Source organism: Falco peregrinus, unplaced genomic scaffold, assembly GCF_023634155.1.
Source record: "Falco peregrinus isolate bFalPer1 unplaced genomic scaffold, bFalPer1.pri scaffold_24, whole genome shotgun sequence".
Classification (NCBI taxonomy): Eukaryota; Metazoa; Chordata; class Aves; order Falconiformes; family Falconidae; genus Falco; species Falco peregrinus.
Genome location: NW_026599593.1, coordinates 2,554,403 through 2,576,959, shown reverse-complemented (window position 1 = coordinate 2,576,959; position 22,557 = coordinate 2,554,403).

Below are 22,557 nucleotides of genomic sequence, written 5' to 3'. Positions count from 1 at the left end.
GACTTAACCTGACACTTAACATTAAGACTTAACCCTAAGAAACAATCCTAAAACTTAACCCTAAGGATTAACATAATGACTTCACCTTAAGACTTGATCCTAAGACTTCACCTTAAGACTTATCCCTAAGACTTAAATTTACGACTTAACCATAAGACTTAACCCTAAGACTTATCCCTAAGACATAACCCTAAGACTTAAATTTAGGACTTAACCACAAGACTTAACCCTAAGACTTAATACTAATACTTAACCTAAGACTTAACCCTGAGACTTAACCTTAAGACTTAACCCTAAGATTTAACCTTAAGACTTAACCCTAAGACTTATCCCTGAGACTTAACCCTAAGACTTATCCCTGAGACTTAACCCTAAGACTTATCCCCAAACCTTAACCTTAAGACTTATTATTAAGATTTAAATTTAAGACTGAATCTTAAGACATAATACTAAGGCTTAACCTTAAGACTTATCCCTAAGACTTAACCCTGAGAATTTAATATAAGACTGAACCTTAGGATGTAACCCTAAGACTTAACACTATAACTTAACCGAAGACAACACTAAGACTTAAATTTAAGACTAAACTTTTAGACTTAACCCTAAGACGTAAACTTAAGAATTAAACATAAATCTTAACCCTGACACTTAACCCTAAGACGTATCCCAAAGACTTAAATTTAAGACTTAAACCTAAGACTCAAACCCTAGGACTTAAGATTTAACCTTAAGACTTAACACAAAGATTTAACCCTAAGATTTAGATTTATGAGTTAACCTTAAGACTTAATCCTAAGACTTAACACTAAGACTTAACCTTAAGACATAACCATAACACTTAAATCTAAGACTTAACCTTAACACTTAACCGTAAGACATAACCTTAAGATTTAACGCTAAGACTCAAATTTACGTCTTATCCTTAAGGCTTAACCCTAAGACTTAAATTTAGGTCTTAACCTTAACAGTTAACCCTAAGACTTAACCCTGAGACTTAAACCTAAGACTTAACCCTAAGACATAACCCTGAGACTTAACCTTAAGACTTAACCTTAAAACTTAACCCTAGGACTTGAATTTAAGACTTAACCTTAAGACTTATCCCTAAGACTTAACCCTGAGACTTAAACCTAATACTTAATCTTAGAGACTTAACCCTTAGACTTAACCTTAAGACTTAACCCTAACACTTATAATTAAGACTTAACCTTAAGACTTAACCTTGTGACTTAACCTTAAAAACTAAACCTGAGACTTAACCCTAAGACTTAAACTTAAAACTTAACCCTAAGACTTAACCCTATGATTTAAACCTAAGACTTAACTTAAACATAAGACTTAACCCTAAGGCATAACCCTGAGACTTAACCCTACGACTGAACCCTAAGACTAAACCCTAAGACTTAACCTTAAGACTTAACCCTAAGTCTTAACCCTGAGATTAACCGTGAGACTTAACCCAAGGATTTATCCCCAAGACTTAAAATTAAGACTTAAACTTATGACATAACCATAAGAGTTAACCCTGAGATTAAATCTTATGACTTTAACCCTAAGACTTAATATTAATACTTAACCTTAAGACAACACCCTAAGACTTAACCCTAAGACAATAAACCTAAGACGTAACCTTAAATACTTCACTCTAAGTCTTAACCTTAAGACTTAACCCTAAGACATAACTCTAAGACTTAATCTTAAGTCTTAACCTTAAGACCTAACCCTAAGATTTAACCTTAAGACGTGATCTTTAGGACATAACCCTAAGAATTAACCCTAAGACTTAAATTTAATACTTAACCCTAAGACTTAACCCTAAGACTTAATCCTAAGACATAACCCTGAGACTGAAACCTAAGACTTAACCTTAATGCTTAACCCTAAGTCATAACCCTGAGACTTAACATTGAAACTTAGCCTTGAAACTTAACCCTGAGACTTAACCCTAAGCCATATCCCCAAGACTTAACTCTAAGACGTAAACCTAAGACTCAATCCATAAGACTTAACCTTAAGACTTAACCCTAAGTCTCAGCCTTAAGACAGAACCTTACGACTTAACCCTGGGACTTAACCTTGAGACCTTACCTTGAGCCTTAACCCTGAGACTTATCCCTAAGACTTAACCATGAGACTTAACCTTCAGATTTACCGTTAAGTCTTAACTACAAGACTAAACCTTAAAACATAACCTTAAGACTTAACCGTAAGACATAAACCTGAGACTTAACCCTAAGACTTAACTAGAAGACTTAACCCTAAAACTTAACCTTAAGACTTAACCATAAAAATTAAGCCTAAGACTTAACCCTAAAACTTAACCTTAAGGCTCAACCTTAAGACTTGACGTTAAGACTTAAGTTTAAGACTTAACCTTAATACTTTACCCTAAGACGTAAGCCAAAAACTTAACCCTAAGACTTAACCCTAAAGACTTAACTATAAGACTTAACCCTAAGTCTTAACCTTAAGACCTAACTTTAATATTCAAACTTAACACTTAACCTTAGGAGTTAACCCTTAGACTTAACCTTATAACTTAACCCTAAGACATAACATTAAGAGGTAACCATAAGACTTAACTGTAAGACTTAACCTGACACTTAACATTAAGACTTAACCCTAAGAAACAATCCTAAAACTTAACCCTAAGGATTAACATAATGACTTCACCTTAAGACTTGATCCTAAGACTTCACCTTAAGACTTATCTCTAAGACATAACCCTAAGACTTAAATTTACGACTTAACCATAAGACTTAACCCTAAGACTTATCCCTAAGACATAACCCTAAGACTTAAATTTAGGACTTAACCACAAGACTTAACCCTAAGACTTAATACTAATACTTAACCTAAGACTTAACCCTGAGACTTAACCTTAAGACTTAACCCTAAGATTTAACCTTAAGACTTAACCCTAAGACTTATCCCTGAGACTTAACCCTAAGACTTATCCCTGAGACTTAACCCTAAGACTTATCCCCAAACCTTAACCTTAAGACTTATTATTAAGATTTAAATTTAAGACTGAATCTTAAGACATAATACTAAGGCTTAACCTTAAGACTTATCCCTAAGACTTAACCCTGAGAATTTAATATAAGACTGAACCTTAGGATGTAACCCTAAGACTTAACACTATAACTTAACCGAAGACAACACTAAGACTTAAATTTAAGACTAAACTTTTAGACTTAACCCTAAGACGTAAACTTAAGAATTAAACATAAATCTTAACCCTGACACTTAACCCTAAGACGTATCCCAAAGACTTAAATTTAAGACTGAAACCTAAGACTCAAACCCTAGGACTTAAGATTTAACCTTAAGACTTAACACAAAGATTTAACCCTAAGATTTAGATTTATGAGTTAACCTTAAAGACTTAATCCTAAGACTTAACACTAAGACTTAACCTTAAGACATAACCATAACACTTAAATCTAAGACTTAACCTTAACACTTAACCGTAAGACATAACCTTAAGATTTAACGCTAAGACTCAAATTTACGTCTTATCCTTAAGGCTTAACCCTAAGACTTAAATTTAGGTCTTAACCTTAACAGTTAACCCTAAGACTTAACCCTGAGACTTAAACCTAAGACTTAACCCTAAGACATAACCCTGAGACTTAACCTTAAGACTTAACCTTAAAACTTAACCCTAGGACTTGAATTTAAGACTTAACCTTAAGACTTATCCCTAAGACTTAACCCTGAGACTTAAACCTAATACTTAATCTTAGAGACTTAACCCTTAGACTTAACCTTAAGACTTAACCCTAACACTTATAATTAAGACTTAACCTTAAGACTTAACCTTGTGACTTAACCTTAAAAACTAAACCTGAGACTTAACCCTAAGACTTAAACTTAAAACTTAACCCTAAGACTTAACCCTATGATTTAAACCTAAGACTTAACTTAAACATAAGACTTAACCCTAAGGCATAACCCTGAGACTTAACCCTACGACTGAACCCTAAGACTAAACCCTAAGACTTAACCTTAAGACTTAACCCTAAGTCTTAACCCTGAGATTAACCGTGAGACTTAACCCAAGGATTTATCCCCAAGACTTAAAATTAAGACTTAAACTTATGACATAACCATAAGAGTTAACCCTGAGATTAAATCTTATGACTTTAACCCTAAGACTTAATATTAATACTTAACCTTAAGACAACACCCTAAGACTTAACCCTAAGACAATAAACCTAAGACGTAACCTTAAACACTTAACTCTAAGTCTTAACCTTAAGACTTAACCCTAAGACATAACTCTAAGACTTAATCTTAAGTCTTAACCTTAAGACCTAACCCTAAGATTTAACCTTAAGACGTGATCTTTAGGACATAACCCTAAGAATTAACCCTAAGACTTAAATTTAATACTTAACCCTAAGACTTAACCCTAAGACTTAATCCTAAGACATAACCCTGAGACTGAAACCTAAGACTTAACCTTAATGCTTAACCCTAAGTCATAACCCTGAGACTTAACATTGAAACTTAGCCTTGAAACTTAACCCTGAGACTTAACCCTAAGCCATATCCCCAAGACTTAACTCTAAGACGTAAACCTAAGACTCAATCCATAAGACTTAACCTTAAGACTTAACCCTAAGTCTCAGCCTTAAGACAGAACCTTACGACTTAACCCTGGGACTTAACCTTGAGACCTTACCTTGAGCCTTAACCCTGAGACTTATCCCTAAGACTTAACCATGAGACTTAACCTTCAGATTTACCGTTAAGTCTTAACTACAAGACTAAACCTTAAAACATAACCTTAAGACTTAACCGTAAGACATAAACCTGAGACTTAACCCTAAGACTTAACTAGAAGACTTAACCCTAAAACTTAACCTTAAGACTTAACCATAAAAATTAAGCCTAAGACTTAACCCTAAAACTTAACCTTAAGGCTCAACCTTAAGACTTGACGTTAAGACTTAAGTTTAAGACTTAACCTTAATACTTTACCCTAAGACGTAAGCCAAAAACTTAACCCTAAGACTTAACCCTAAAGACTTAACTATAAGACTTAACCCTAAGTCTTAACCTTAAGACCTAACTTTAATATTCAAACTTAACACTTAACCTTAGGAGTTAACCCTTAGACTTAACCTTATAACTTAACCCTAAGACATAACATTAAGAGGTAACCATAAGACTTAACTGTAAGACTTAACCTGACACTTAACATTAAGACTTAACCCTAAGAAACAATCCTAAAACTTAACCCTAAGGATTAACATAATGACTTCACCTTAAGACTTGATCCTAAGACTTCACCTTAAGACTTATCCCTAAGACATAACCCTAAGACTTAAATTTACGACTTAACCATAAGACCTAACCCTAAGACTTATCCCTAAGACATAACCCTAAGACTTAAATTTAGGACTTAACCACAAGACTTAACCCTAAGACTTAATACTAATACTTAACCTAAGACTTAACCCTGAGACTTAACCTTAAGACTTAACCCTAAGATTTAACCTTAAGACTTAACCCTAAGACTTATCCCTGAGACTTAACCCTAAGACTTATCCCTGAGACTTAACCCTAAGACTTATCCCCAAACCTTAACCTTAAGACTTATTATTAAGATTTAAATTTAAGACTGAATCTTAAGACATAATACTAAGGCTTAACCTTAAGACTTATCCCTAAGACTTAAGCCTGAGAATTTAATATAAGACTGAACCTTAGGATGTAACCCTAAGACTTAACACTATAACTTAACCGAAGACAACACTAAGACTTAAATTTAAGACTAAACTTTTAGACTTAACCCTAAGACGTAAACTTAAGAATTAAACATAAATCTTAACCCTGACACTTAACCCTAAGACGTATCCCAAAGACTTAAATTTAAGACTTAAACCTAAGACTCAAACCCTAGGACTTCAGATTTAACCTTAAGACTTAACACAAAGATTTAACCCTAAGATTTAGATTTATGAGTTAACCTTAAGACTTAATCCTAAGACTTAACACTAAGACTTAACCTTAAGACATAACCATAACACTTAAATCTAAGACTTAACCTTAACACTTAACCGTAAGACATAACCTTAAGATTTAACGCTAAGACTCAAATTTACGTCTTATCCTTAAGGCTTAACCCTAAGACTTAAATTTAGGTCTTAACCTTAACAGTTAACCCTAAGACTTAACCCTGAGACTTAAACCTAAGACTTAACCCTAAGACATAACCCTGAGACTTAACCTTAAGACTTAACCTTAAAACTTAACCCTAGGACTTGAATTTAAGACTTAACCTTAAGACTTATCCCTAAGACTTAACCCTGAGACTTAAACCTAATACTTAATCTTAGAGACTTAACCCTTAGACTTAACCTTAAGACTTAACCCTAACACTTATAATTAAGACTTAACCTTGTGACTTAACCTTAAAAACTAAACCTGAGACTTAACCCTAAGACTTAAACTTAAAACTTAACCCTAAGACTTAACCCTATGATTTAAACCTAAGACTTAACTTAAACATAAGACTTAACCCTAAGGCATAACCCTGAGACTTAACCCTACGACTGAACCCTAAGACTAAACCCTAAGACTTAACCTTAAGACTTAACCCTAAGTCTTAACCCTGAGATTAACCGTGAGACTTAACCCAAGGATTTATCCCCAAGACTTAAAATTAAGACTTAAACTTATGACATAACCATAAGAGTTAACCCTGAGATTAAATCTTATGACTTTAACCCTAAGACTTAATATTAATACTTAACCTTAAGACAACACCCTAAGACTTAACCCTAAGACAATAAACCTAAGACGTAACCTTAAATACTTCACTCTAAGTCTTAACCTTAAGACTTAACCCTAAGACATAACTCTAAGACTTAATCTTAAGTCTTAACCTTAAGACCTAACCCTAAGATTTAACCTTAAGACGTGATCTTTAGGACATAACCCTAAGAATTAACCCTAAGACTTAAATTTAATACTTAACCCTAAGACTTAACCCTAAGACTTAATCCTAAGACATAACCCTGAGACTGAAACCTAAGACTTAACCTTAATGCTTAACCCTAAGTCATAACCCTGAGACTGAACATTGAAACTTAGCCTTGAAACTTAACCCTGAGACTTAACCCTAAGCCATATCCCCAAGACTTAACTCTAAGACGTAAACCTAAGACTCAATCCATAAGACTTAACCTTAAGACTTAACCCTAAGTCTCAGCCTTAAGACAGAACCTTACGACTTAACCCTGGGACTTAACCTTGAGACCTTACCTTGAGCCTTAACCCTGAGACTTATCCCTAAGACTTAACCATGAGACTTAACCTTCAGATTTACCGTTAAGTCTTAACTACAAGACTAAACCTTAAAACATAACCTTAAGACTTAACCGTAAGACATAAACCTGAGACTTAACCCTAAGACTTAACTAGAAGACTTAACCCTAAAACTTAACCTTAAGACTTAACCATAAAAATTAAGCCTAAGACTTAACCCTAAAACTTAACCTTAAGGCTCAACCTTAAGACTTGACGTTAAGACTTAAGTTTAAGACTTAACCTTAATACTTTACCCTAAGACGTAAGCCAAAAACTTAACCCTAAGACTTAACCCTAAAGACTTAACTATAAGACTTAACCCTAAGTCTTAACCTTAAGACCTAACTTTAATATTCAAACTTAACACTTAACCTTAGGAGTTAACCCTTAGACTTAACCTTATAACTTAACCCTAAGACATAACATTAAGAGGTAACCATAAGACTTAACTGTAAGACTTAACCTGACACTTAACATTAAGACTTAACCCTAAGAAACAATCCTAAAACTTAACCCTAAGGATTAACATAATGACTTCACCTTAAGACTTGATCCTAAGACTTCACCTTAAGACTTATCCCTAAGACTTAAATTTACGACTTAACCATAAGACTTAACCCTAAGACTTATCCCTAAGACATAACCCTAAGACTTAAATTTAGGACTTAACCACAAGACTTAACCCTAAGACTTAATACTAATACTTAACCTAAGACTTAACCCTGAGACTTAACCTTAAGACTTAACCCTAAGATTTAACCTTAAGACTTAACCCTAAGACTTATCCCTGAGACTTAACCCTAAGACTTATCCCTGAGACTTAACCCTAAGACTTATCCCCAAACCTTAACCTTAAGACTTATTATTAAGATTTAAATTTAAGACTGAATCTTAAGACATAATACTAAGGCTTAACCTTAAGACTTATCCCTAAGACTTAACCCTGAGAATTTAATATAAGACTGAACCTTAGGATGTAACCCTAAGACTTAACACTATAACTTAACCGAAGACAACACTAAGACTTAAATTTAAGACTAAACTTTTAGACTTAACCCTAAGACGTAAACTTAAGAATTAAACATAAATCTTAACCCTGACACTTAACCCTAAGACGTATCCCAAAGACTTAAATTTAAGACTTAAACCTAAGACTCAAACCCTAGGACTTAAGATTTAACCTTAAGACTTAACACAAAGATTTAACCCTAAGATTTAGATGTATGAGTTAACCTTAAGACTTAATCCTAAGACTTAACACTAAGACTTAACCTTAAGACATAACCATAACACTTAAATCTAAGACTTAACCTTAACACTTAACCGTAAGACATAACCTTAAGATTTAACGCTAAGACTCAAATTTACGTCTTATCCTTAAGGCTTAACCCTAAGACTTAAATTTAGGTCTTAACCTTAACAGTTAACCCTAAGACTTAACCCTGAGACTTAAACCTAAGACTTAACCCTAAGACATAACCCTGAGACTTAACCTTAAGACTTAACCTTAAAACTTAACCCTAGGACTTGAATTTAAGACTTAACCTTAAGACTTATCCCTAAGACTTAACCCTGAGACTTAAACCTAATACTTAATCTTAGAGACTTAACCCTTAGACTTAACCTTAAGACTTAACCCTAACACTTATAATTAAGACTTAACCTTGTGACTTAACCTTAAAAACTAAACCTGAGACTTAACCCTAAGACTTAAACTTAAAACTTAACCCTAAGACTTAACCCTATGATTTAAACCTAAGACTTAACTTAAACATAAGACTTAACCCTAAGGCATAACCCTGAGACTTAACCCTACGACTGAACCCTAAGACTAAACCCTAAGACTTAACCTTAAGACTTAACCCTAAGTCTTAACCCTGAGATTAACCGTGAGACTTAACCCAAGGATTTATCCCCAAGACTTAAAATTAAGACTTAAACTTATGACATAACCATAAGAGTTAACCCTGAGATTAAATCTTATGACTTTAACCCTAAGACTTAATATTAATACTTAACCTTAAGACAACACCCTAAGACTTAACCCTAAGACAATAAACCTAAGACGTAACCTTAAATACTTAACTCTAAGTCTTAACCTTAAGACTTAACCCTAAGACATAACTCTAAGACTTAATCTTAAGTCTTAACCTTAAGACCTAACCCTAAGATTTAACCTTAAGACGTGATCTTTAGGACATAACCCTAAGAATTAACCCTAAGACTTAAATTTAATACTTAACCCTAAGACTTAATCCTAAGACATAACCCTGAGACTGAAACCTAAGACTTAACCTTAATGCTTAACCCTAAGTCATAACCCTGAGACTTAACATTGAAACTTAGCCTTGAAACTTAACCCTGAGACTTAACCCTAAGCCATATCCCCAAGACTTAACTCTAAGACGTAAACCTAAGACTCAATCCATAAGACTTAACCTTAAGACTTAACCCTAAGTCTCAGCCTTAAGACAGAACCTTACGACTTAACCCTGGGACTTAACCTTGAGACCTTACCTTGAGCCTTAACCCTGAGACTTATCCCTAAGACTTAACCATGAGACTTAACCTTCAGATTTACCGTTAAGTCTTAACTACAAGACTAAACCTTAAAACATAACCTTAAGACTTAACCGTAAGACATAAACCTGAGACTTAACCCTAAGACTTAACTAGAAGACTTAACCCTAAAACTTAACCTTAAGACTTAACCATAAAAATTAAGCCTAAGACTTAACCCTAAAACTTAACCTTAAGGCTCAACCTTAAGACTTGACGTTAAGACTTAAGTTTAAGACTTAACCTTAATACTTTACCCTAAGACGTAAGCCAAAAACTTAACCCTAAGACTTAACCCTAAAGACTTAACTATAAGACTTAACCCTAAGTCTTAACCTTAAGACCTAACTTTAATATTCAAACTTAACACTTAACCTTAGGAGTTAACCCTTAGACTTAACCTTATAACTTAACCCTAAGACATAACATTAAGAGGTAACCATAAGACTTAACTGTAAGACTTAACCTGACACTTAACATTAAGACTTAACCCTAAGAAACAATCCTAAAACTTAACCCTAAGGATTAACATAATGACTTCACCTTAAGACTTGATCCTAAGACTTCACCTTAAGACTTATCCCTAAGACATAACCCTAAGACTTAAATTTACGACTTAACCATAAGACTTAACCCTAAGACTTATCCCTAAGACATAACCCTAAGACTTAAATTTAGGACTTGACCACAAGACTTAACCCTAAGACTTAATACTAACACTTAACCTAAGACTTAACCCTGAGACTTAACCTTAAGACTTAACCCTAAGATTTAACCTTAAGACTTAACCCTAAGACTTATCCCTGAGACTTAACCCTAAGACTTATCCCTGAGACTTAACCCTAAGACTTATCCCCAAACCTTAACCTTAAGACTTATTATTAAGATTTAAATTTAAGACTGAATCTTAAGACATAATACTAAGGCTTAACCTTAAGACTTATCCCTAAGACTTAACCCTGAGAATTTAATATAAGACTGAACCTTAGGATGTAACCCTAAGACTTAACACTATAACTTAACCGAAGACAACACTAAGACTTAAATTTAAGACTAAACTTTTAGACTTAACCCTAAGACGTAAACTTAAGAATTAAACATAAATCTTAACCCTGACACTTAACCCTAAGACGTATCCCAAAGACTTAAATTTAAGACTTAAACCTAAGACTCAAACCCTAGGACTTAAGATTTAACCTTAAGACTTAACACAAAGATTTAACCCTAAGATTTAGATTTATGAGTTAACCTTAAAGACTTAATCCTAAGACTTAACACTAAGACTTAACCTTAAGACATAACCATAACACTTAAATCTAAGACTTAACCTTAACACTTAACCGTAAGACATAACCTTAAGATTTAACGCTAAGACTCAAATTTACGTCTTATCCTTAAGGCTTAACCCTAAGACTTAAATTTAGGTCTTAACCTTAACAGTTAACCCTAAGACTTAACCCTGAGACTTAAACCTAAGACTTAACCCTAAGACATAACCCTGAGACTTAACCTTAAGACTTAACCTTAAAACTTAACCCTAGGACTTGAATTTAAGACTTAACCTTAAGACTTATCCCTAAGACTTAACCCTGAGACTTAAACCTAATACTTAATCTTAGAGACTTAACCCTTAGACTTAACCTTAAGACTTAACCCTAACACTTATAATTAAGACTTAACCTTGTGACTTAACCTTGTGACTTAACCTTAAAAACTAAACCTGAGACTTAACCCTAAGACTTAAACTTAAAACTTAACCCTAAGACTTAACCCTATGATTTAAACCTAAGACTTAACTTAAACATAAGACTTAACCCTAAGGCATAACCCTGAGACTTAACCCTACGACTGAACCCTAAGACTAAACCCTAAGACTTAACCTTAAGACTTAACCCTAAGTCTTAACCCTGAGATTAACCGTGAGACTTAACCCAAGGATTTATCCCCAAGACTTAAAATTAAGACTTAAACTTATGACATAACCATAAGAGTTAACCCTGGGATTAAATCTTATGACTTTAACCCTAAGACTTAATATTAATACTTAACCTTAAGACAACACCCTAAGACTTAACCCTAAGACAATAAACCTAAGACGTAACCTTAAATACTTAACTCTAAGTCTTAACCTTAAGACTTAACCCTAAGACATAACTCTAAGACTTAATCTTAAGTCTTAACCTTAAGACCTAACCCTAAGATTTAACCTTAAGACGTGATCTTTAGGACATAACCCTAAGAATTAACCCTAAGACTTAAATTTAATACTTAACCCTAAGACTTAACCCTAAGACTTAATCCTAAGACATAACCCTGAGACTGAAACCTAAGACTTAACCTTAATGCTTAACCCTAAGTCATAACCCTGAGACTTAACATTGAAACTTAGCCTTGAAACTTAACCCTGAGACTTAACCCTAAGCCATATCCCCAAGACTTAACTCTAAGACGTAAACCTAAGACTCAATCCATAAGACTTAACCTTAAGACTTAACCCTAAGTCTCAGCCTTAAGACAGAACCTTACGACTTAACCCTGGGACTTAAGCTTGAGACCTTACCTTGAGCCTTAACCCTGAGACTTATCCCTAAGACTTAACCATGAGACTTAACCTTCAGATTTACCGTTAAGTCTTAACTACAAGACTAAACCTTAAAACATAACCTTAAGACTTAACCGTAAGACATAAACCTGAGACTTAACCCTAAGACTTAACTAGAAGACTTAACCCTAAAACTTAACCTTAAGACTTAACCATAAAAATTAAGCCTAAGACTTAACCCTAAAACTTAACCTTAAGGCTCAACCTTAAGACTTGACGTTAAGACTTAAGTTTAAGACTTAACCTTAATACTTTACCCTAAGACGTAAGCCAAAAACTTAACCCTAAGACTTAACCCTAAAGACTTAACTATAAGACTTAACCCTAAGTCTTAACCTTAAGACCTAACTTTAATATTCAAACTTAACACTTAACCTTAGGAGTTAACCCTTAGACTTAACCTTATAACTTAACCCTAAGACATAACATTAAGAGGTAACCATAAGACTTAACTGTAAGACTTAACCTGACACTTAACATTAAGACTTAACCCTAAGAAACAATCCTAAAACTTAACCCTAAGGATTAACATAATGACTTCACCTTAAGACTTGATCCTAAGACTTCACCTTAAGACTTATCCCTAAGACATAACCCTAAGACTTAAATTTACGACTTAACCATAAGACTTAACCCTAAGACTTATCCCTAAGACATAACCCTAAGACTTAAATTTAGGACTTAACCACAAGACTTAACCCTAAGACTTAATACTAATACTTAACCTAAGACTTAACCCTGAGACTTAACCTTAAGACTTAACCCTAAGATTTAACCTTAAGACTTAACCCTAAGACTTATCCCTGAGACTTAACCCTAAGACTTATCCCTGAGACTTAACCCTAAGACTTATCCCCAAACCTTAACCTTAAGACTTATTATTAAGATTTAAATTTAAGACTGAATCTTAAGACATAATACTAAGGCTTAACCTTAAGACTTATCCCTAAGACTTAACCCTGAGAATTTAATATAAGACTGAACCTTAGGATGTAACCCTAAGACTTAACACTATAACTTAACCGAAGACAACACTAAGACTTAAATTTAAGACTAAACTTTTAGACTTAACCCTAAGACGTAAACTTAAGAATTAAACATAAATCTTAACCCTGACACTTAACCCTAAGACGTATCCCAAAGACTTAAATTTAAGACTTAAACCTAAGACTCAAACCCTAGGACTTAAGATTTAACCTTAAGACTTAACACAAAGATTTAACCCTAAGATTTAGATTGATGAGTTAACCTTAAGACTTAATCCTAAGACTTAACACTAAGACTTAACCTTAAGACATAACCATAACACTTAAATCTAAGACTTAACCTTAACACTTAACCGTAAGACATAACCTTAAGATTTAACGCTAAGACTCAAATTTACGTCTTATCCTTAAGGCTTAACCCTAAGACTTAAATTTAGGTCTTAACCTTAACAGTTAACCCTAAGACTTAACCCTGAGACTTAAACCTAAGACTTAACCCTAAGACATAACCCTGAGACTTAACCTTAAGACTTAACCTTAAAACTTAACCCTAGGACTTGAATTTAAGACTTAACCTTAAGACTTATCCCTAAGACTTAACCCTGAGACTTAAACCTAATACTTAATCTTAGAGACTTAACCCTTAGACTTAACCTTAAGACTTAACCCTAACACTTATAATTAAGACTTAACCTTGTGACTTAACCTTGTGACTTAACCTTAAAAACTAAACCTGAGACTTAACCCTAAGACTTAAACTTAAAACTTAACCCTAAGACTTAACCCTATGATTTAAACCTAAGACTTAACTTAAACATAAGACTTAACCCTAAGGCATAACCCTGAGACTTAACCCTACGACTGAACCCTAAGACTAAACCCTAAGACTTAACCTTAAGACTTAACCCTAAGTCTTAACCCTGAGATTAACCGTGAGACTTAACCCAAGGATTTATCCCCAAGACTTAAAATTAAGACTTAAACTTATGACATAACCATAAGAGTTAACCCTGAGATTAAATCTTATGACTTTAACCCTAAGACTTAATATTAATACTTAACCTTAAGACAACACCCTAAGACTTAACCCTAAGACAATAAACCTAAGACGTAACCTTAAATACTTCACTCTAAGTCTTAACCTTAAGACTTAACCCTAAGACATAACTCTAAGACTTAATCTTAAGTCTTAACCTTAAGACCTAACCCTAAGATTTAACCTTAAGACGTGATCTTTAGGACATAACCCTAAGAATTAACCCTAAGACTTAAATTTAATACTTAACCCTAAGACTTAACCCTAAGACTTAATCCTAAGACATAACCCTGAGACTGAAACCTAAGACTTAACCTTAATGCTTAACCCTAAGTCATAACCCTGAGACTTAACATTGAAACTTAGCCTTGAAACTTAACCCTGAGACTTAACCCTAAGCCATATCCCCAAGACTTAACTCTAAGACGTAAACCTAAGACTCAATCCATAAGACTTAACCTTAAGACTTAACCCTAAGTCTCAGCCTTAAGACAGAACCTTACGACTTAACCCTGGGACTTAACCTTGAGACCTTACCTTGAGCCTTAACCCTGAGACTTATCCCTAAGACTTAACCATGAGACTTAACCTTCAGATTTACCGTTAAGTCTTAACTACAAGACTAAACCTTAAAACATAACCTTAAGACTTAACCGTAAGACATAAACCTGAGACTTAACCCTAAGACTTAACTAGAAGACTTAACCCTAAAACTTAACCTTAAGACTTAACCATAAAAATTAAGCCTAAGACTTAACCCTAAAACTTAACCTTAAGGCTCAACCTTAAGACTTGACGTTAAGACTTAAGTTTAAGACTTAACCTTAATACTTTACCCTAAGACGTAAGCCAAAAACTTAACCCTAAGACTTAACCCTAAAGACTTAACTATAAGACTTAACCCTAAGTCTTAACCTTAAGACCTAACTTTAATATTCAAACTTAACACTTAACCTTAGGAGTTAACCCTTAGACTTAACCTTATAACTTAACCCTAAGACATAACATTAAGAGGTAACCATGAGACTTAACTGTAAGACTTAACCTGACACTTAACATTAAGACTTAACCCTAAGAAACAATCCTAAAACTTAACCCTAAGGATTAACATAATGACTTCACCTTAAGACTTGATCCTAAGACTTCACCTTAAGACTTATCCCTAAGACATAACCCTAAGACTTAAATTTACGACTTAACCATAAGACTTAACCCTAAGACTTATCCCTAAGACATAACCCTAAGACTTAAATTTAGGACTTAACCACAAGACTTAACCCTAAGACTTAATACTAACACTTAACCTAAGACTTAACCCTGAGACTTAACCTTAAGACTTAACCCTAAGATTTAACCTTAAGACTTAACCCTAAGACTTATCCCTGAGACTTAACCCTAAGACTTATCCCTGAGACTTAACCCTAAGACTTATCCCCAAACCTTAACCTTAAGACTTATTATTAAGATTTAAATTTAAGACTGAATCTTAAGACATAATACTAAGGCTTAACCTTAAGACTTATCCCTAAGACTTAACCCTGAGAATTTAATATAAGACTGAACCTTAGGATGTAACCCTAAGACTTAACACTATAACTTAACCGAAGACAACACTAAGACTTAAATTTAAGACTAAACTTTTAGACTTAACCCTAAGACGTAAACTTAAGAATTAAACATAAATCTTAACCCTGACACTTAACCCTAAGACGTATCCCAAAGACTTAAATTTAAGACTGAAACCTAAGACTCAAACCCTAGGACTTAAGATTTAACCTTAAGACTTAACACAAAGATTTAACCCTAAGATTTAGATTTATGAGTTAACCTTAAGACTTAATCCTAAGACTTAACACTAAGACTTAACCTTAAGACATAACCATAACACTTAAATCTAAGACTTAACCTTAACACTTAACCGTAAGACATAACCTTAAGATTTAACGCTAAGACTCAAATTTACGTCTTATCCTTAAGGCTTAACCCTAAGACTTAAATTTAGGTCTTAACCTTAACAGTTAACCCTAAGACTTAACCCTGAGACTTAAACCTAAGACATAACCCTGAGACTTAACCTTAAGACTTAACCTTAAAACTTAACCCTAGGACTTGAATTTAAGACTTAACCTTAAGACTTATCCCTAAGACTTAACCCTGAGACTTAAACCTAATACTTAATCTTAGAGACTTAACCCTTAGACTTAACCTTAAGACTTAACCCTAACACTTATAATTAAGACTTAACCTTAAGACTTAACCTTGTGACTTAACCTTAAAAACTAAACCTGAGACTTAACCCTAAGACTTAAACTTAAAACTTACCCTAAGTTAAAACTTAACCCTAAGAAACAATCCTAAAACTTAACCCTAAGGATTAACATAATGACTTCACCTTAAGACTTGATCCTAAGACTTCACCTTAAGACTTATCCCTAAGACATAACCCTAAGACTTAAATTTACGACTTAACCATAAGACTTAACCCTAAGACTTATCCCTAAGACATAACCCTAAGACTTAAATTTAGGACTTAACCACAAGACTTAACCCTAAGACTTAATACTAATACTTAACCTAAGACTTAACCCTGAGACTTAACCTTAAGACTTAACCCTAAGATTTAACCTTAAGACTTAACCCTAAGACTTATCCCTGAGACTTAACCCTAAGACTTATCCCTGAGACTTAACCCTAAGACTTATCCCCAAACCTTAACCTTAAGACTTATTATTAAGATTTAAATTTAAGACTGAATCTTAAGACATAATACTAAGGCTTAACCTTAAGACTTATCCCTAAGACTTAACCCTGAGAATTTAATATAAGACTGAACCTTAGGATGTAACCCTAAGACTTAACACTATAACTTAACCGAAGACAACACTAAGACTTAAATTTAAGACTAAACTTTTAGACTTAACCCTAAGACGTAAACTTAAGAATTAAACATAAATCTTAACCCTGACACTTAACCCTAAGACGTATCCCAAAGACTTAAATTTAAGACTTAAACCTAAGACTCAAACCCTAGGACTTAAGATTTAACCTTAAGACTTAACACAAAGATTTAACCCTAAGATTTAGATTTATGAGTTAACCTTAAGACTTAATCCTAAGACTTAACACTAAGACTTAACCTTAAGACATAACCATAACACTTAAATCTAAGACTTAACCTTAACACTTAACCGTAAGACATAACCTTAAGATTTAACGCTAAGACTCAAATTTACGTCTTATCCTTAAGGCTTAACCCTAAGACTTAAATTTAGGTCTTAACCTTAACAGTTAACCCTAAGACTTAACCCTGAGACTTAAACCTAAGACTTAACCCTAAGACATAACCCTGAGACTTAACCTTAAGACTTAACCTTAAAACTTAACCCTAGGACTTGAATTTAAGACTTAACCTTAAGACTTATCCCTAAGACTTAACCCTGAGACTTAAACCTAATACTTAATCTTAGAGACTTAACCCTTAGACTTAACCTTAAGACTTAACCCTAACACTTATAATTAAGACTTAACCTTGTGACTTAACCTTGTGACTTAACCTTAAAAACTAAACCTGAGACTTAACCCTAAGACTTAAACTTAAAACTTAACCCTAAGACTTAACCCTATGATTTAAACCTAAGACTTAACTTAAACATAAGACTTAACCCTAAGGCATAACCCTGAGACTTAACCCTACGACTGAACCCTAAGACTAAACCCTAAGACTTAACCTTAAGACTTAACCCTAAGTCTTAACCCTGAGATTAACCGTGAGACTTAACCCAAGGATTTATCCCCAAGACTTAAAATTAAGACTTAAACTTATGACATAACCATAAGAGTTAACCCTGAGATCAAATCTTATGACTTTAACCCTAAGACTTAATATTAATACTTAACCTTAAGACAACACCCTAAGACTTAACCCTAAGACAATAAACCTAAGACGTAACCTTAAATACTTAACTCTAAGTCTTAACCTTAAGACTTAACCCTAAGACATAACTCTAAGACTTAATCTTAAGTCTTAACCTTAAGACCTAACCCTAAGATTTAACCTTAAGACGTGATCTTTAGGACATAACCCTAAGAATTAACCCTAAAACTTAAATTTAATACTTAACCCTAATACTTAACCCTAAGACTTAACCCTAAGACATAACCCTGAGACTGAAACCTAAGACTTAACCTTAATGCTTAACCCTAAGTCATAACCCTGAGACTTAACATTGAAACTTAGCCTTGAAACTTAACCCTGAGACTTAACCCTAAGCCATATCCCCAAGACTTAACTCTAAGACGTAAACCTAAGACTCAATCCATAAGACTTAACCTTAAGACTTAACCCTAAGTCTCAGCCTTAAGACAGAACCTTACGACTTAACCCTGGGACTTAACCTTGAGACCTTACCTTGAGCCTTAACCCTGAGACTTATCCCTAAGACTTAACCATGAGACTTAACCTTCAGATTTACCGTTAAGTCTTAACTACAAGACTAAACCTTAAAACATAACCTTAAGACTTAACCGTAAGACATAAACCTGAGACTTAACCCTAAGACTTAACTAGAAGACTTAACCCTAAAACTTAACCTTAAGACTTAACCATAAAAATTAAGCCTAAGACTTAACCCTAAAACTTAACCTTAAGGCTCAACCTTAAGACTTGACGTTAAGACTTAAGTTTAAGACTTAACCTTAATACTTTACCCTAAGACGTAAGCCAAAAACTTAACCCTAAGACTTAACCTTAAGACCTAACTTTAATATTCAAACTTAACACTTAACCTTAGGAGTTAACCCTTAGACTTAACCTTATAACTTAACCCTAAGACATAACATTAAGAGGTAACCATAAGACTTAACTGTAAGACTTAACCTGACACTTAACATTAAGACTTAACCCTAAGAAACAATCCTAAAACTTAACCCTAAGGATTAACATAATGACTTCACCTTAAGACTTGATCCTAAGACTTCACCTTAAGACTTATCCCTAAGACATAACCCTAAGACTTAATACTAATACTTAACCTAAGACTTAACCCTGAGACTTAACCTTAAGACTTAACCCTAAGATTTAACCTTAAGACTTAACCCTAAGACTTATCCCTGAGACTTAACCCTAAGACTTATCCCTGAGACTTAACCCTAAGACTTATCCCCAAACCTTAACCTTAAGACTTATTATTAAGATTTAAATTTAAGACTGAATCTTAAGACATAATACTAAGGCTTAACCTTAAGACTTATCCCTAAGACTTAACCCTGAGAATTTAATATAAGACTGAACCTTAGGATGTAACCCTAAGACTTAACACTATAACTTAACCGAAGACAACACTAAGACTTAAATTTAAGACTAAACTTTTAGACTTAACCCTAAGACGTAAACTTAAGAATTAAACATAAATCTTAACCCTGACACTTAACCCTAAGACGTATCCCAAAGACTTAAATTTAAGACTTAAACCTAAGACTCAAACCCTAGGACTTAAGATTTAACCTTAAGACTTAACACAAAGATTTAACCCTAAGATTTAGATGTATGAGTTAACCTTAAGACTTAATCCTAAGACTTAACACTAAGACTTAACCTTAAGACATAACCATAACACTTAAATCTAAGACTTAACCTTAACACTTAACCGTAAGACATAACCTTAAGATTTAACGCTAAGACTCAAATTTACGTCTTATCCTTAAGGCTTAACCCTAAGACTTAAATTTAGGTCTTAACCTTAACAGTTAACCCTAAGACTTAACCCTGAGACTTAAACCTAAGACTTAACCCTAAGACATAACCCTGAGACTTAACCTTAAGACTTAACCTTAAAACTTAACCCTAGGACTTGAATTTAAGACTTAACCTTAAGACTTATCCCTAAGACTTAACCCTGAGACTTAAACCTAATACTTAATCTTAGAGACTTAACCCTTAGACTTAACCTTAAGACTTAACCCTAACACTTATAATTAAGACTTAACCTTGTGACTTAACCTTAAAAACTAAACCTGAGACTTAACCCTAAGACTTAAACTTAAAACTTAACCCTAAGACTTAACCCTATGATTTAAACCTAAGACTTAACTTAAACATAAGACTTAACCCTAAGGCATAACCCTGAGACTTAACCCTACGACTGAACCCTAAGACTAAACCCTAAGACTTAACCTTAAGACTTAACCCTAAGTCTTAACCCTGAGATTAACCGTGAGACTTAACCCAAGGATTTATCCCCAAGACTTAAAATTAAGACTTAAACTTATGACATAACCATAAGAGTTAACCCTGAGATTAAATCTTATGACTTTAACCCTAAGACTTAATATTAATACTTAACCTTAAGACAACACCCTAAGACTTAACCCTAAGACAATAAACCTAAGACGTAACCTTAAATACTTAACTCTAAGTCTTAACCTTAAGACTTAACCCTAAGACATAACTCTAAGACTTAATCTTAAGTCTTAACCTTAAGACCTAACCCTAAGATTTAACCTTAAGACGTGATCTTTAGGACATAACCCTAAGAATTAACCCTAAGACTTAAATTTAATACTTAACCCTAAGACTTAACCCTAAGACATAACCCTGAGACTGAAACCTAAGACTTAACCTTAATGCTTAACCCTAAGTCATAACCCTGAGACTTAACATTGAAACTTAGCCTTGAAACTTAACCCTGAGACTTAACCCTAAGCCATATCCCCAAGACTTAACTCTAAGACGTAAACCTAAGACTCAATCCATAAGACTTAACCTTAAGACTTAACCCTAAGTCTCAGCCTTAAGACAGAACCTTACGACTTAACCCTGGGACTTAACCTTGAGACCTTACCTTGAGCCTTAACCCTGAGACTTATCCCTAAGACTTAACCATGAGACTTAACCTTCAGATTTACCGTTAAGTCTTAACTACAAGACTAAACCTTAAAACATAACCTTAAGACTTAACCGTAAGACATAAACCTGAGACTTAACCCTAAGACTTAACTAGAAGACTTAACCCTAAAACTTAACCTTAAGACTTAACCATAAAAATTAAGCCTAAGACTTAACCCTAAAACTTAACCTTAAGGCTCAACCTTAAGACTTGACGTTAAGACTTAAGTTTAAGACTTAACCTTAATACTTTACCCTAAGACGTAAGCCAAAAACTTAACCCTAAGACTTAACCCTAAAGACTTAACTATAAGACTTAACCCTAAGTCTTAACCTTAAGACCTAACTTTAATATTCAAACTTAACACTTAACCTTAGGAGTTAACCCTTAGACTTAACCTTATAACTTAACCCTAAGACATAACATTAAGAGGTAACCATGAGACTTAACTGTAAGACTTAACCTGACACTTAACATTAAGACTTAACCCTAAGAAACAATCCTAAAACTTAACCCTAAGGATTAACATAATGACTTCACCTTAAGACTTGATCCTAAGACTTCACCTTAAGACTTATCCCTAAGACATAACCCTAAGACTTAAATTTACGACTTAACCATAAGACTTAACCCTAAGACTTATCCCTAAGACATAACCCTAAGACTTAAATTTAGGACTTAACCACAAGACTTAACCCTAAGACTTAATACTAACACTTAACCTAAGACTTAACCCTGAGACTTAACCTTAAGACTTAACCCTAAGATTTAACCTTAAGACTTAACCCTAAGACTTATCCCTGAGACTTAACCCTAAGACTTATCCCTGAGACTTAACCCTAAGACTTATCCCCAAACCTTAACCTTAAGACTTATTATTAAGATTTAAATTTAAGACTGAATCTTAAGACATAATACTAAGGCTTAACCTTAAGACTTATCCCTAAGACTTAACCCTGAGAATTTAATATAAGACTGAACCTTAGGATGTAACCCTAAGACTTAACACTATAACTTAACCGAAGACAACACTAAGACTTAAATTTAAGACTAAACTTTTAGACTTAACCCTAAGACGTAAACTTAAGAATTAAACATAAATCTTAACCCTGACACTTAACCCTAAGACGTATCCCAAAGACTTAAATTTAAGACTGAAACCTAAGA